At 40.1% G+C, this 15127-nt stretch overlaps 1 protein-coding gene across 10 annotated transcripts in view; it reads left to right on the forward strand.

The window, feature by feature from the left end:
* LOC114659079 (tenascin-N) overlaps positions 1 to 15127 on the forward strand; it is a 145159-nt gene that overhangs the window by 70956 nt on the left and 59076 nt on the right. The window lies entirely within an intron of this gene.

Here is a 15127-nt window from a genome sequence, read left to right on the forward strand (position 1 = left end):
CACATCAAAATGCAGACAACAATACAAATTTCCATACCGGATTGGTTGAGCCCCGGGTTAACAATGACCACCATCAGTACTGTTAGGCAACAGGGTGCTGGCGGAAATTGGGATACTGTTGGCTGAAGAAGAAGAATAAGGAGAAGAAGAGGGGGGAGATGTGTCTGGAGGCAGGAGGAGAGGAGGAAAGTAAAGAGAGTGACACTGAGGGTAGGAACTTTGAATGTTGGCAATATGACTGGTAAGGGGAGAGAGTTAGCAGGTATGATGGAGAGAAGGAAGGTTGACATATTGTGCGTGCAAGAGACTAAATGGAAGGGGAGTAAGGCCAGGTGGATTGGAGGTGGATTCAAATTGTTCTATCATGGTGTGGATGGGAGGAGAAATGGTGTAGGAGTTATTCTGAAGGAACAGTATGTCAAGAGTGTTTTGGAGGTGAAAACAGTGTCAGGCAGAATAATGATTATGAAGCTGGAAATTGGAGGTGTGATGATGAATGTTGTTAGTACATATGCATCGCAAGTTGGGTGTGCAATGGGTGAGAAAAAAGATTTTTGGAGTGAGTTGGATGAAGTGATGAACAATGTACCCAAGGGACAGAAAGTGGTGATTGGAGTGGATTTCAATGGGCATGTTGGTGAAGGGAACAGTGGAGACAAGGAGGTGATGGGTAGGTATGGTGTCAAGGAGAGGAATGAAGAAGGTCAGAGGATAGTGGATTTTGCCAAAAAAGATGGACATGGCTGTGGTGAATACGTATTTTAAGAAGAGGGAGGAACATAGAGTTATGTACAAGAGTGGAGGAAGATGCACACAGGTAGATTACATCCTTTGCAGAAGAGTTGATCTGAAGGAGATTGAAGACTGCAAAGTGGTGGCAGGGGAAAGAGTAGTTAAGCAGCATACGATGTTGGTCTGTAGATGATGTTGGAGATCAAGAACAAGAAGTGAGTGAGGGCAGAGCCAAGGACCAAATGGTGGAAGCTGAAAAAGGAAAACTGCAAGGTTGAGTTTAGGGAGGAGGTGAGACATGCACTGGGTGGCACAGAAGAGTTACCAGACAGCTGGGAAACTACAGCAGATGTAGTAAGGGTGACAGCAAGAAGGGTGCTTGGCATGACATCTGGAAAGAGGAAGGAGGAAAAGGAAACCTGGTGGTGGAATGAGGAAATACAGGAGAGTATACAGAGGAAGATGATGGCAAAGAAGAAGTGGGATAGTCAGAGAAATGCAGAAAGTAGACAAGAGTACAAGGAGATAAGGCGCAAGGTGAGGAGATAGGTGGCGAAGGCTAAAGAAAAGGTGTATGATGAGTTGTATGAGAGGCTGGACACTAAGGAGGGAGAATAGGACCTGTACCGATTGGCTAGACAGAGGGACCGAGCTGGGAAAGATGTGTAGCGGGTTAGGGTGATAAAGGATAAAGATGGAAACATACTCACAAGCGAGGAGAGTGTGTTGAGCAGATGGAAAGAGTACTTTGAGAGGCTGATGAATGAAGAGGACGATGTGGAGATAGTGAATCAGGAAGTACAACGGATTAACAAGGAGGAAGTAAGGACAGCTATGAAGAGGATGAAAAATGGAAAGGCTGTTGGTCCAGATGACATACCTATGGAAGCATGGAGGTGTTTAGGAGAGATGGCAGTGGAGTTTTAACCAGATTGTTTAATGGAATCTTGGAAAGTGAGAGGATGCCTGAGGAGTGGAGAAGAAGTGTACTGGTGCCGATATTTAAGAATAAGGGGGATGTGCAGGACTGCAATAACTACAGGGGAATAAAATTCATGAGCCACAGCATGAAGATATGCGAAAGAGTAGTGGAAACTAGGTTAAGAAGTGAGGTGATGATTAGTGAGGAGCAGTATGGTTTCATGCCAAGAAAGAGCACCACAGACAGTGGCGTAGCGTAGTGGGGGCGGCCCGCCCCAGGCGGCACTTTTAGGGGGCGGCAAAATTTCACAATAAATAATAATGATATCTTGTAAAAATTTGAACCATACCTAAATAAGGGGGCGGCGGAATTTTCCTCCGCCCCGGGCGGCTGACACCCACGCTACGCTACTGACCACAGATGCAATGTTTGCTCTGAGGATGTTGATGGAGAAGTTTAGAGAAGGTCAGAAGGAGTTGCATTGCATCTTTGTGGACCTGGAGAAGGGATTTGACAGGGTGCCTCGAGAGGAGCTGTGGTATTGTATGAGGAAGTTGGGAGTGGCAGAGAAGTACGTAAGAGTTGTACAGGATATGTACGAGGGAAGTGTGACAGTGGTGAGTTCTGCGGTTGGAGTGATGGATGCATTCAAGTTGGAGGCGGGATTACATCAGGGATTGGCTCTGAGTCTTTTCTTATTTGCAATGGTGATGGGCAGGTTGACAGACGAGATTAGAGAGGAGTCCCCGTGGAATATGATGTTTGCTGATGACATTGTGATCTGTAGCGATAGTAGGGAGCAGGTTAAGGAGACCCTGGAGAGTTGGAGATATGCTCTAGAGAGGATAGGAATGAAGGTCAGTAGGAACAAGACAGAATACATGTGTGTGAATGAGAGGGAGGTCAGTGGAATGGTGAGGATGCAGGGAGTAGAGTTGGCGAAGGTGGATGAGTTTAAATACTTGGAATCAACAGTACAGAGTAATGGGGATTGTGGAAGAGAGGTGAAAAAGAGAATGTAGGCAGGTGGAATGGGTGGAGAAGAGTGTCAGGAGTAATTTGTGACAGATGGGTAGCAGCAAGAGTCAAAGGGAAGGTCTACAAGACGGAAGTGAGACCAGCTATGTTATATGGGTTTGAGACGGTGGCACTGACCAGAAAGCAGGAGACAGAGCTGGAGGTGGCAGAGTTAAAGATGCTAAGATTCACACTGGGTGTGACGAGGATGGATAGGATTAGTAATGAGTACATTAGAGGTTCAGCTCAAGTTGGACGGTTGGGAGACAAAGTCAGAGAGGCGAGATTGCGTTGGGTTGGACATGTGCAGAGGAGAGATGCTGGGTATATTTGGAGAAAGATGCTAAGGATAGAGCTGCCAGGCAAGAGGAAAAGAGGAAGGCCTAAGCGAAGGTTTATGGATGTGGTGAGAGAGGACATGCAGGTGATGGTGTAACAGAACAAGATGCAGAGTACAGAAAGATATGGAAGAAGATGATCCGCTGTGGCAACCCCTAATGGGAGCAGCCAGAAGAAGAAGAAGATTTATCAAAATATTGAAAAACCATGACCATTTTTGCTGGTGTTAGAGAGAGACAAACAGTGAACACTCATCCACCCAAAAGCAGAATTAATGGAGAATTTGATGTGAGAGGAGGTTTTACGGTAGACAGTCAGTGAGTACCTGCAATTCAAAGTTGCATACATATTTTAAAAGTGGAAATAAAAGGAATGAAAATGTTTTTTTTCATGGGTGAACATTTGTAATTGACTCTGGGGGATAATTCATTCATATAGTTCATTCAAAAAAAAAATACATCTCTGGTAGTGCTGCTGACATCAAATGACCATTTTCTACGTCTTTTTTCATTTACATGTTTACATTTGGGGTTCCTACATCATTCTCTGTGTTGTAGATTTTGACCTTTAGTGGTCTCCAGCTTTCACTGCGCACTTAAAATAAAACGCTTTTGTGTTGCCAGTTTACCCAGACATACGCACTACTAAGCATTGGCATGTCCCCAGTGTTGACACCCTTTTATCATCATATAGCACTGCATATATTGTGGTTTTATAACAACATGTGCTTTCATTTTAGTTCTTTTACCAATATTTTCTTTAGAATACAGAACACATTCCATTGCACCCCACAGATTCCCAGTCAGTGGTGTTGAGGTCTGCAGATTGCAGAGGAAAGTCAAGATGCTAAACATGCGCCTTAGCCACTGTAAATCAAATAATGGAGAGTAGAGTGTTGTGCTTTGTTTCCATTTAGGTAATTTAACTGTTTCACTTCACTGCTTTTCATACTCATTCAAAGTTATGAACTAAATCTTTGATTCTCTAGTAGATTTAACTTTATTTAAAGTTTCAAAGGGTTTTATAAAACATTTACTACTTGAGCACTGGGTCCACAGAAAGCTGTTACAGAGGTTAGCACTGCTGCATCACAGTTCAGATTGTCTGGGTTTGAATTCCAGTCGAGTCACTGTCTGCCTGTCTAGAGTCCACACATTCTCCCAGGGTCTGTTGGCTTTTTCTCTATCTGAATATGTGCGGGTGGATGTGTGGGTGAGTGTGTGTGTGTGTGCATTAGGTGAATTGTCAAATCTAAATTAGCCCAGTGTGAGAAAATGCTTGAGTGTGTCCTGTGGAATGGATTGGCATTCAGTTCAGGGTTGGTTCCCATCTTATAGTCTAATTGGTTATATAGCTGACATTACACAAAAAAATACATGCAATAAAATGATAATGTATAGAATTGAACTGATGTCACTATCTCTACAAGTCTTGAAAAGTAACTAGTTGAATGAATTTATAGAGTCACAAAGTGTGACATACCAACCCCCAAAATCTGCTCATTCTCCCTGGACAGCAGCCGGACTTAAACTCACGGTTTTATGGTTATAGAGCAACCATCACTTGTACTGTCCCATCAGATACCTCCTTTAGAACAGCTGTCTGAGAAGACCGCTCTATAATCTGAAGGTCCTGAGCTTGAAATCCAAAACTGCTGTCTCAGGGAGGATGAGCAGCTTAGAGGGTGGTATCATCCTGCGTGAATTCACCAGCACAGGTAGATTTGCTCAGGTAAGGGGTAATTGTAATAGAAGCAGTGAGTATAGGATGACTAGCATGAAGGAGTTTGCTTTAGCTCCAATGGATAAGCAGCTGCTTACTGATTTTTGGGCCCTTTGTTTATAGTGTGAGGATGTAAAATTGTGTCTCACTGGTGAGATTTGGAAGCTTGTCTGGGATTGCTCATGGGAAGGGCAAGTGTACTACTGATGCACTGATGCTAAAAATATTACAGTACTCAGATGTAGTACCAGTAAGAGGGATGCTGGGTTTCCTTTTGATCCACTGGATAAGCTTCTGCTTATATACATGGAGGCTCCGGGTTGTCAGCCATCCCCTCCATTTGAGGATATGACATGTAATGCTTCCTTAGGGCGGCACGGTGGCGCAGTGGGTAGCGCTGCTGCCTCGCAGTTGGGAGATCTGGGGACCTGGGTTCGATTCCCGGGTCCTCCCTGCGTGGAGTTTGCATGTTCTCCCCGTGTCTGCGTGGGTTTCCTCCGGGCGCTCCGGTTTCCTCCCACATTCCAAAGACATGCAGGTTAGGTGGATTGGCGATTCTAAATTGGCCCTAGTGTGTGCTTGGTGTGTGGGTGTGTTTGTGTGTGTCCTGCGGTGGGTTGGCACCCTGCCCAGGATTGTTTCCTGCCTTGTGCCCTGTGTTGGCTGGGATTGGCTCCAGCAGACCCCCGTGACCCTGTGTTTGGATTCAGCGGGTTGGAAAATGGATGGATGGATGGATGCTTCCTTAATAGTGATAACAAAGAGATGGTTTCTCAGATGTGTGTGGTCCTTTACTGTATCATTTGCTTTTTTGCCCTTATATGTTTATGGTTCTAAATATGGTGCCACTTCAGGAGTTTAATTTCTTCTGCTAATCCAACCCACTCATTGTTCAGATGCATTGCCAAATCAGATTATTATGTAGGCAGTGAGTGAGCTTTCAGTGGCTTCTGTAGAAAACTGGAACATTCCTATTTGGGACAGATTGTATTTCTAAAGGAAAATCAGGCACTCCTGAGGTTGCTTTACAGAGGAATAATGTTTTCTTCCCACCTCAAACTGAAAGTAATAGAGAGTGAAAAGGAGTTAAATAAATCCACCCTATTGAATGTGACACCATTCATAACCACAGAGTTAGGGGAAGGGTTTTATTGTTCCTAAAATGAATGGATGAAAGGATTTTCACAGAAGAAGACACAGACAGTGAAACACATGAAGAGCAATTTCACAGCAAGAGAATCAAGAGTGAAGCTTAAAGAATGTAATTCTTACATTATACTAGGAAGAAGGTTGTTTTAATTTTTTTTTAGCTTTGACGTGAAAGCTGGTGCTGAGGGAGATTCACTGACCAGATTGTCATTTACCCTCATGCAAGTAAACTATTTTGTAATGTGTTTTCCAGAAATCACATTTTAACCATCAGACCCAGGGGGAGAGTAAATGAAAAAACACCTCAAATAGGAAATAATTAACATTGGAGCTCTAGCCAGTGGATTTCTCTGATCCTGGCCTTTGGGCAAGAGCTGAAAGCTTTTGCAGTCATAACGGAACAAATTCTGCTCATGGTCATTTAGATACAGCAAACCAACGTCTTTCATTGGTATGCCTTTGAAATTTATTAGTGGTAGAACTTGGTTATTTTTAGATCTTTATTGTTCCTTTTCATTTTCTGTGCCAAAATATAAAATATAGCTTTTAGAAAACAAAGTACAAGATAAGACCTCATTCACAAGATTTAAAAAAGTCTGAAAAATCAATGATCAGATTAAGACCACTAGGCCCATTTTATGCACAGTAAAGTGATAATTATTTAACAATCTCTGCAAACAGTATTCATTCTGTTATTTTAACAAGTGTTATATGTATATACAGAATATTACAATTTTATATTTTTTTTTCTTTCCAAACTGCAAAGTATGTTGTAGAAATTTTATTCGCATCTTAAAAGAAGAATTCATCTATAAACAATTGAATTGCTCATTCTACATTAGTGGATTGTCATAATGAGAATAACTGTCATTCTGGTTTTGTCACTTTCAAGAGGCTTAGCTAGTAATAATGTGGGCATGTGCCAATAATCTTTCCTTATTTGGCTGAATTCAAATATTTGCTGGATTGGCGCATGTTCAGTTTTGTGAGACCACTCAAATATATTTACATGTTGTACATAAAGCATATGAAAATTATAAAAAAGGTTTGTGTAAAGATGGACAAACACCACTTAATATAATTTAGGGGACGGTGATAATAGGGTATGATGATGAGCTTACTTTGGATAAACCAGTGTGTGTGACCATGCTGGTCACTCTTCTGGACTACAGTAATCCCTCGCTATATCGCGCTTCGCCTTTCGCGGCTTCACTCTATCGCGGATTTTATATGTAAGCATATCTATATATATAAAAATGGAATGGGTGGGTCGTCGGGTGGGCCTTTTTTTCATTCCGTCGTTTTTTCGACGTTTTGAAAATGTAGAATGATTATTTGATTTTTTTGTTTTTATTTGATCGTGTCTATGTAGCCGCCGTCGTAATAAAGTATCGCTAAAATCGTCATTTATCGTAATTTATTTTTGACGTATAACGTCGCCGTCGTCGAGGTCAGTGATACCAGTGCAAAAAATCTGCTTACGGTTGAAAGACACGCCCTACTCACTGGACAGTTAAAAACACCAATCAAACTAACGATGACATCAAGTATTACCCAATCAAAAGTAGGAAAGGAGGCATCATCATAAAATGCGTGTGGGATGATTTGCATGAGACGCTGCTTTAAAAAAAAAATGATAAAAAAAATACGGGATAAATCCCGTCCAGTATTGATTCAAAACGGGACACGCAATTTCATTCTCAAACGCGGCACGATTCCGTATTTTAAAGGACGGGTGGCAACCCTACAGTGCCAGGTAACCACCCATACAATCACATTGTGATTCAGACTAGGAATGCAATGAATGTAATTACCCCGATCTACATACAAGGCGAAAGTCTTGCAACATTCAAAGATGATGGTTTGGGATAAGTACACCATACAACATAAAAGAGCTTATGAAGCCTTGAACCGAAAAAAGCAACATCTCAGAGATCGTAAAAAAAAAAATAGGAGCTAATGTCGTTTTACTCGCTGTAGATTTTAGTCAAACATTACCAGTTATTTCACGAGGGAGACCAGCAGATGAACTCAATGCGTGTTTAAAATCCATGCTTCTCCCACGCTCGGTTATATCTCGCGTGTTCTCGGGTAGGTGCACCAAAAAATGTATACATTTAAGCATGTAATGGGCAAACAAAAAATGAGGTATACCCGAAGGCACAGCAGTAGTACTTAATGTAACTTTACTTCTTAAATGTTAATGTTTTACTGTTTAATAATTTATACGCTTCTTATATGTTGTTCAAATTCTTTTATCAAAATACCACTGACAGCGCAATGCACGATACCATCGAGTGAATACACCATACGCATCCGCCCACGGCTGCCCTGCTGTGCGCAGATAGGACTTGATTGTACAATAAAATAAAATAAAGATAAAAAGACTAAAACAATCATCACCCATAAAGCGGATAGTAGACGTGACGTACTATATGTGTACCACATTTCAAGTGTATAGGTGCAACGGTTTGCGAGCTACAGGTCATTTAAAATCCTGGACAGACACACAAATTGCCACGGTAGCAAATTACAGAAGAAGATTTTACTGTTTAATAATTTATATTTATATGAAATGTGCTTCTTATATATTACTTCATATTCTCATATGATAATGATGTTAATGTTTATATTGATTTCTGTGTTATTAAAACTGCATGTATGTGTGTATATGTATATATATATATATATATATATACGAGCTGTATATACCCGGCGTTGCCCGGGGCAGAAGTAACCTAATCGGTCAAACACTTACATATATACCAAAGTAAACCTAATCGGTCAAACACTTACATATATACCAAAGTAAACCTAATCGGTCAAACAGTTACATATATAAAAAAACCGAACCTAATCGGACAAACAGCTTCATATATACAGAAGCGAACCTAATCGGAGAAACAGCTAATCTATATACATAAGCAAACCTAATTGGTCAAACAGTTACATAAATACAAAAGCAAACCTAATCGATCAAACAGCTTCATATATACAGAAGCGAACCTAATTGGTCAAACAGTTATGCATGTGCAGAATGATTTTACAAACATTATGCGTGTTAACAATCATTAAAAAGAAAAGATTGAGGAACTCTTCTTCTATATGTGATGAAGCCACTAATAGGACAGATTTTTTTCAGGACCCAGCTGTTTCATAACTAAACTACTGCCACCCCAAAGTAATGCCTAATAGTGGTTTTTGGGGTAGCTGTGGAATAAAAAGGGTGTTTTTTAGTCAGTAAGAATCTGACACTACCCTTCAGTACGGGCTGAAGGGTGCCTATGTAAGGTTTTACATCCTTCCCGTATGGAAAAAAAAACATACTAAACTTTTTTTTCATCATTACAGATAATCTCAGTCAAATCGAAGTACGCATTCTCAATTTATTTTTATCTAATTTTTACTTTTTCACAAAGCCATCCCATGCCAATTTGTATGAATAAACTTTTGCTAGAGAGTTAGCAAAAGTTTATTCATGCACATATTTTAATACGGATAATCTATCTCTAATCAAGGTTCTCATTTTCATTCTAATTTAAAATAATAATAGATACTCATTTTTTTCTTCTGTTTTAGAAAAACCAATCTATGCCACCTACGTGTTCGTCAAGTCAGCTTCATCCAGCTTCATCACATATAGAAGAAGAGTTCCTCAATCTTTTCTTTTTAATGATTGTTAACACGCATAATCTTTGTAAAATTATTGTGCACATGCATAACTGTTTGACCAATTAGGTTCGCTTCTGTATATATGAAGCTGTTTCATCGATTAGGTTTGCTTTTGTATTTATGTAACTGTTTGACCAATTAGGTTTGCTTATGTATATAGATTAGCTGTTTGTCCGATTAGGTTCGCTTCTGTATATATGAAGCTGTTTGTCCGATTAGGTTCGGTTTTTTTATATATGTAAGTATTTGACCGATTAGGTTTACTTTGGTATATATGTAAGTGTTTGACCGATTAGGCTACTTCTGCCCCGGGCAACGCCGGGTATATACAGCTCGTTTAAATATATATCGCAGACTTTTTGCTGGTTCGCGGATTTCTGAGGACAATGGGTCTTTTAATTTCTGGTACATGCTTCCTTGGTTTGCCCAGTTGATTTCATACAAGGGACGCTATTGGCAGATGGCTGAGAAGCTACCCAACTTACTTTTCTCTCTCTCTCTCTCTTGCGCTGACTTTCTCTGATCCTGACGTAGGGGGTGTGAGCAGGGGGGCTGTTCGCACACCTAGACGCTACGGACGCTCGTCTAAAAATGCTGAAAGATTATCTTCACGTTGCTACCTTCTGTGTGCAGCTGCTTCCTGAAGCGACATGCTGCACGGTGCTTCGCATACTTAAAAGCTCAAAGGGCACGTATTGATTTTTCACTGTTTGTTTTCCTCTGTCTCTCTCTCTCTCCCTGCTCCTTATGGAGGGGGTGTGAGCTGCCGCCTTCAACAGCTTTGTACCGGCGGTGCTTCGCATACTTAAAAGCCAAACAGCCCTATTTATTTGTTTGGTTTTCTCTCACTTTCTGACATTCAGTGCTCCTGATGCGCACTCCTTTGAAGAGGAAGATATGTTTGCATTCTTTTAATTGTGAGACAGAACTGTCATCTCTGTCTTGTCATGGAGCACAGTTTAAACTTTTGAAAAAGAGACAAATGTTTGTTTGCAGTGTTTGAATAATGTTCCTGTCTCTCTACAACCTCCTGTGTTTCTGCACAAATCTGTGACCCAAGCATGACAATATAAAAATAACCATATAAACATATGGTTTCTACTTTGCAGATTTTCTTATTTCGCGGGTGGCTCTGGAACGCAACCCCCGCGATGGAGGAGGGATTACTGTATATTGCCTGGTGACTAAAGGAGACAAAGTTACTGGGGTCTCAAAGAAATTCTTCCATGTCATCATGGCTAAAGTGTATGAAGGAGAGAAAGTTAATTCCTAGCATTCCTCCAACATTTTTTCCAGGTGTTCTCTTGAATGAATCCCTATAAGGCTCCTGACATGCTCCCACAGCTGATAAAGCATGGCGTGCACAGACACAAACTGGTAAATGGCCTCATAAGCCTGGAAGTAATCTATTCTTGGCATTTATTATAAAAGCACCATGACCACTTGGCTTATTTCCATGTTGAATAACATATTGGAAACTCAGGGCACAGTGATGATATCTAAGTTTCACATGAATTATAAACTGAAGTAGTGGCATTAGTGCATTAAGTGTCATCTGAACACAGCCCCCATTAGATGTTGTGGAAAATTAGCTTCCCACAGTCATTTAGCCTTTTAAAACGTTTTAATCAACACTAAACTTTAAGAAAAACTAATTACAAAAATCACAAAACCAAGGACAGTACCATAAACAACAGCAGGGTTCAAAAACCCAGAAATCCAATCATGAAAAACAACTAAGCAAAAACAGGAATCCTAAAGCAAAGATACAATACTGAAACAGTTTTATTTGTTATACAGCTGGATTAGTCCAAATGCATCATTATGTGGCCCCGCCTCCTTGAGCTACACTTATAGGATGCAGGGCAGATAACGCAGAAAAGTAATTCATGGACACTTGACATAATACAAAATTGAAAACTAATTAATAGATAACACCATATTAATAAAAATCATAATATTGCGTAAATATAAAGACAAAAACTCAAAAACATAATATAACAATTACATTAAAATAATAACTAAAAAATTATAAACTTGAGCCAGAGCAACAAACGTGGCTATAACACAACAGCTCTTAATCATTTTTACAATGATTATTATCATAGAAATTATTAGAAAGGTGATGCATGCCAGTTCTTTGTGGCATGGATTTTACAAGATGTTGGAAACATTCCTCCAAGATTCTGATCTATGTTGACATAATTGCATCACACAATTTCTGCAGATTTGCCAGATGCACATTCATGCTGTGAATCTCCTGTTCTATCACATTCTAAAAGTGTTCTATTGGATTTAGATCTGGTGACTAGGGAGACCACTAAAGAGCATTGAACTCTTTTTGAGGTGACTATTGATTTGTGATATGATGCATTATCGCGCAGGAAGTAGCCATTAGATGATGGGTAAATTGTAGCCATGAAGGGACACACATGGTCAGCAACAGTATTCAAAGATGCCATGGCGATCGAGTAAATATTGACTGGCATTAAAGGACTGAAAGCAGGGTCGGCTCAAGTTGGAAGGGTCGGGAGACAAAGTCAGAGAGGCGAGATTGCATTGGTTTGGACATGTGCAGAGGAGAGATGCTGGGTATATTGGGAGAAGGATGTTAAAGATAGAGCTGCCAGACAAAAGGAAAAGATGAAGGCCTAAGAGAAGATTTATGGATGTGGTGAGAGAGGACATGCAGGTGATAGTGAAACAGAACAAGATGCAGAAGACAGGATGATATGAAAAAGGATGATTCGCTGTTGCAACCCCTAATGGGAGCAGCGAAAAGAAGAAGAAGAAGAAGAAGAATTAAAGGACTGAAAGTGTGCCAAGAGAAAATTTTCCACACCATTTTAATACCTCCACCAGCCTGGAGTGTTGACATAAGGCAAGTGGTGTGCATGGATTCATGCTGTTGCCACCAAATTCTGACCCCACCATCTGTGTGCCTCAGCAGAAATCAAGATTCATTGGACCAGGCTACATTTACCAGTCTTCAACTGTCCAGTGCTGGTGAGGCTGTGCCCCCTAGAGTCTCAGATTTCTGTTCTTGGCTGACAGGAGTGGAACCTGATGTGGTCCTCTGCCATTGTAGCCCATTTGCCTCAAAAGTTGATGTTGATTCTGAGATGGTTTTCTGTTCACCACAGTTGTGGTTATCTGAGTTATCATAGCCTTTCTGTCAGCTCGAACCAGTCTGGACATTCTCCTCTGATCTCTCTCATTAACAAGTCATTTCCATCTACAGAACTGCTGCTCACTGGATTTTTATTCTTGTTTTCTACACCATTCTGAGTAAACTCTAGTGAGTGCTGTGTGTGAAAATGATAGGAAATCAGTAGTTACCAGAATACTCAAACCAGCCCATCTGGCACCGACAATCATACCGTGGTTGAAATCACTGAGATCACATTTTTTCCCCATTCTGGTGTTTGATGTGAACATAAACTGCAGCTCCTGACCTGTTTCTGCATGATTTTATGTATTGTGCTGTTGCCACTTGATTGGTAGAGTAGATAATTGCATGGGTAAATAGGTGTACAGGTGTTTCTAATAATCTGCTCAGTGAGTGTATGTATGTTTAATATAGAGTCTTACAAAAGAAAGACAATCATAAACAGCACCTTTAAAGCTGCTTAAAGAAAAAAATCTTTGATTCATGCTTGTCAACTATCTTCTAAGCCAATAGGAAATTGAAACAACACCTGCATACAGGCTCAACCCTAAATTTAACATGTTTTTGAATATGGACACATAATTCCTGTAAATGTGACAATACTGACCCTATAAACACTCTCTATATTAAAGCCTATGCTTAAAAGTGCAACGATTTTGTGCAATGATTTTATGTGACTTTTTATGTCACGTTTTTTGTCATACTTTATATCGTGCTTATTTTAAAACCTACATATTTATGTTTGGTATCATTCTTTTCAGAATTTATCGAACTTTAATGTGATGTTATTAGATTTTCAGATTCTTATTCCATTTTTAAATTATAAACTAAAATATCTTGAACTCAGGTCCCACAAGACAAGACTTTATGCCAACAGATTTACCCACACCCGGGGCCAGAAATAAAAGACAAAGAGTAGGACAGCTGCTGTACAGCCTTTTAAATGTTCGAAGCGCTGCGTGAGATGCAGATCACGCAGCAAACTAGCAGATGATTGAGCAAAGAGGAGATAAAAAAAAAAAAAACTGTATTTGTTTCCCATTGTATCACTGTTTAAGAGGGGGTTTCAGAGGAGTGACCGCATCTCCTTGGGGTGCGTTCAGCCCCCCTCTTCACAACACGAGCAGCAGAGATGCTAAGCGGCTGGCGCGTAGCGCAGGCAAGGGGGGTTGGTGAGCAAAGCGAGCAGGGGGTAAACCCCCTGATAATTCAATTCTTTTCGTCTCTTTTCCTTCATTGCTTCATGTGGCAGACAGAAAACAGGTTTGTTTAATTTGTTTTTTATTTTGTATGATACAATGCATTTTTTGTTTATGTATGTATATTTGGGGCTTTCTCTGCTGTATATAATATATATATTGAATCAAGATCAATTCTTTGTGTTTCAACAAATTTATCTCTGGCTCTCCTATCTTCTTTCACAGTCACATATCAATATAAATGTTAATTTATTTTCATTTCATTTTGACTTTCCATGGATTTTCCTTTTACAGCATAAAACTTTCAATCTACTTTCATTACCAAAAGACAAAACTTGCCACAGAGCCAAGGTTTATGTGCAGTCCAACTTGAACTTTCCACACCAAGTGTGTCACTTGTAATTAAAACAGATTGGTTTGTGCTCTTAGTTTATGACATTGGCTTGGACTTGAACCCATTAAGTCAAACGTTTAAAAGATAGTTGGCCCGGCCTCATAGTCTATACTTATACTAGCTGAACTACCCGTATATTTTGTCCAGTTGGTGTTCAGTTCACTTCTTTAATTTACATGTGCAAGCCTGTGAAAACTATAGGCTTTCTCCTCTATTTCTCAAAATTATGAAAATAAGTCTAAAAGTATCCACAGTGCACAATTTTTATTTTCAACCAATGGTGTCAGATGCCAGTTTTTGGAAATATTGAATTTATCTGTTTATAGACTGACAATTTGGAAAATCATACTGTGAGGTCAAAGAAGCCACTTATGATTTGCACTGAGGAGCCCCAGTACGTAGCAGAATTTCATAAAAGATTATTGGTTTAGTTTAATTAAGACATATCAAAGCAGAGCATACGTTGACTGTATTTCATTTTACATTTTGCTGTGTCAGAATAATATTCAACTACTGACTTAACTTCATGCACAGTACAAGAGTAGGGGAAATAAGGGAAGCCTTTGCCACTGGTGATAAAGGCCCTAGTTAGTACTCCATTACACTTGGTGTAAGAGAAAGCATGAAAGAGGAACACAGACCTGTTAGGTGGCTGCTCAAGATATACAGTATGTCTTTAGGGAAGATTCACTGATGGAGTTCTAAACCATGCCTAATCTGAAAGGGGTTCTGCAATAGGGTGACAGTTAAGATAGAGTCAGCCTAGGCCGAGTGAAACAAGGTAGGTGATGTTCAGATTCACCATTAGCAGC

The sequence above is a fragment of the Erpetoichthys calabaricus genome, chromosome 10, assembly GCF_900747795.2.
Source record: "Erpetoichthys calabaricus chromosome 10, fErpCal1.3, whole genome shotgun sequence".
NCBI classification, from domain to species: domain Eukaryota; kingdom Metazoa; phylum Chordata; class Cladistia; order Polypteriformes; family Polypteridae; genus Erpetoichthys; species Erpetoichthys calabaricus.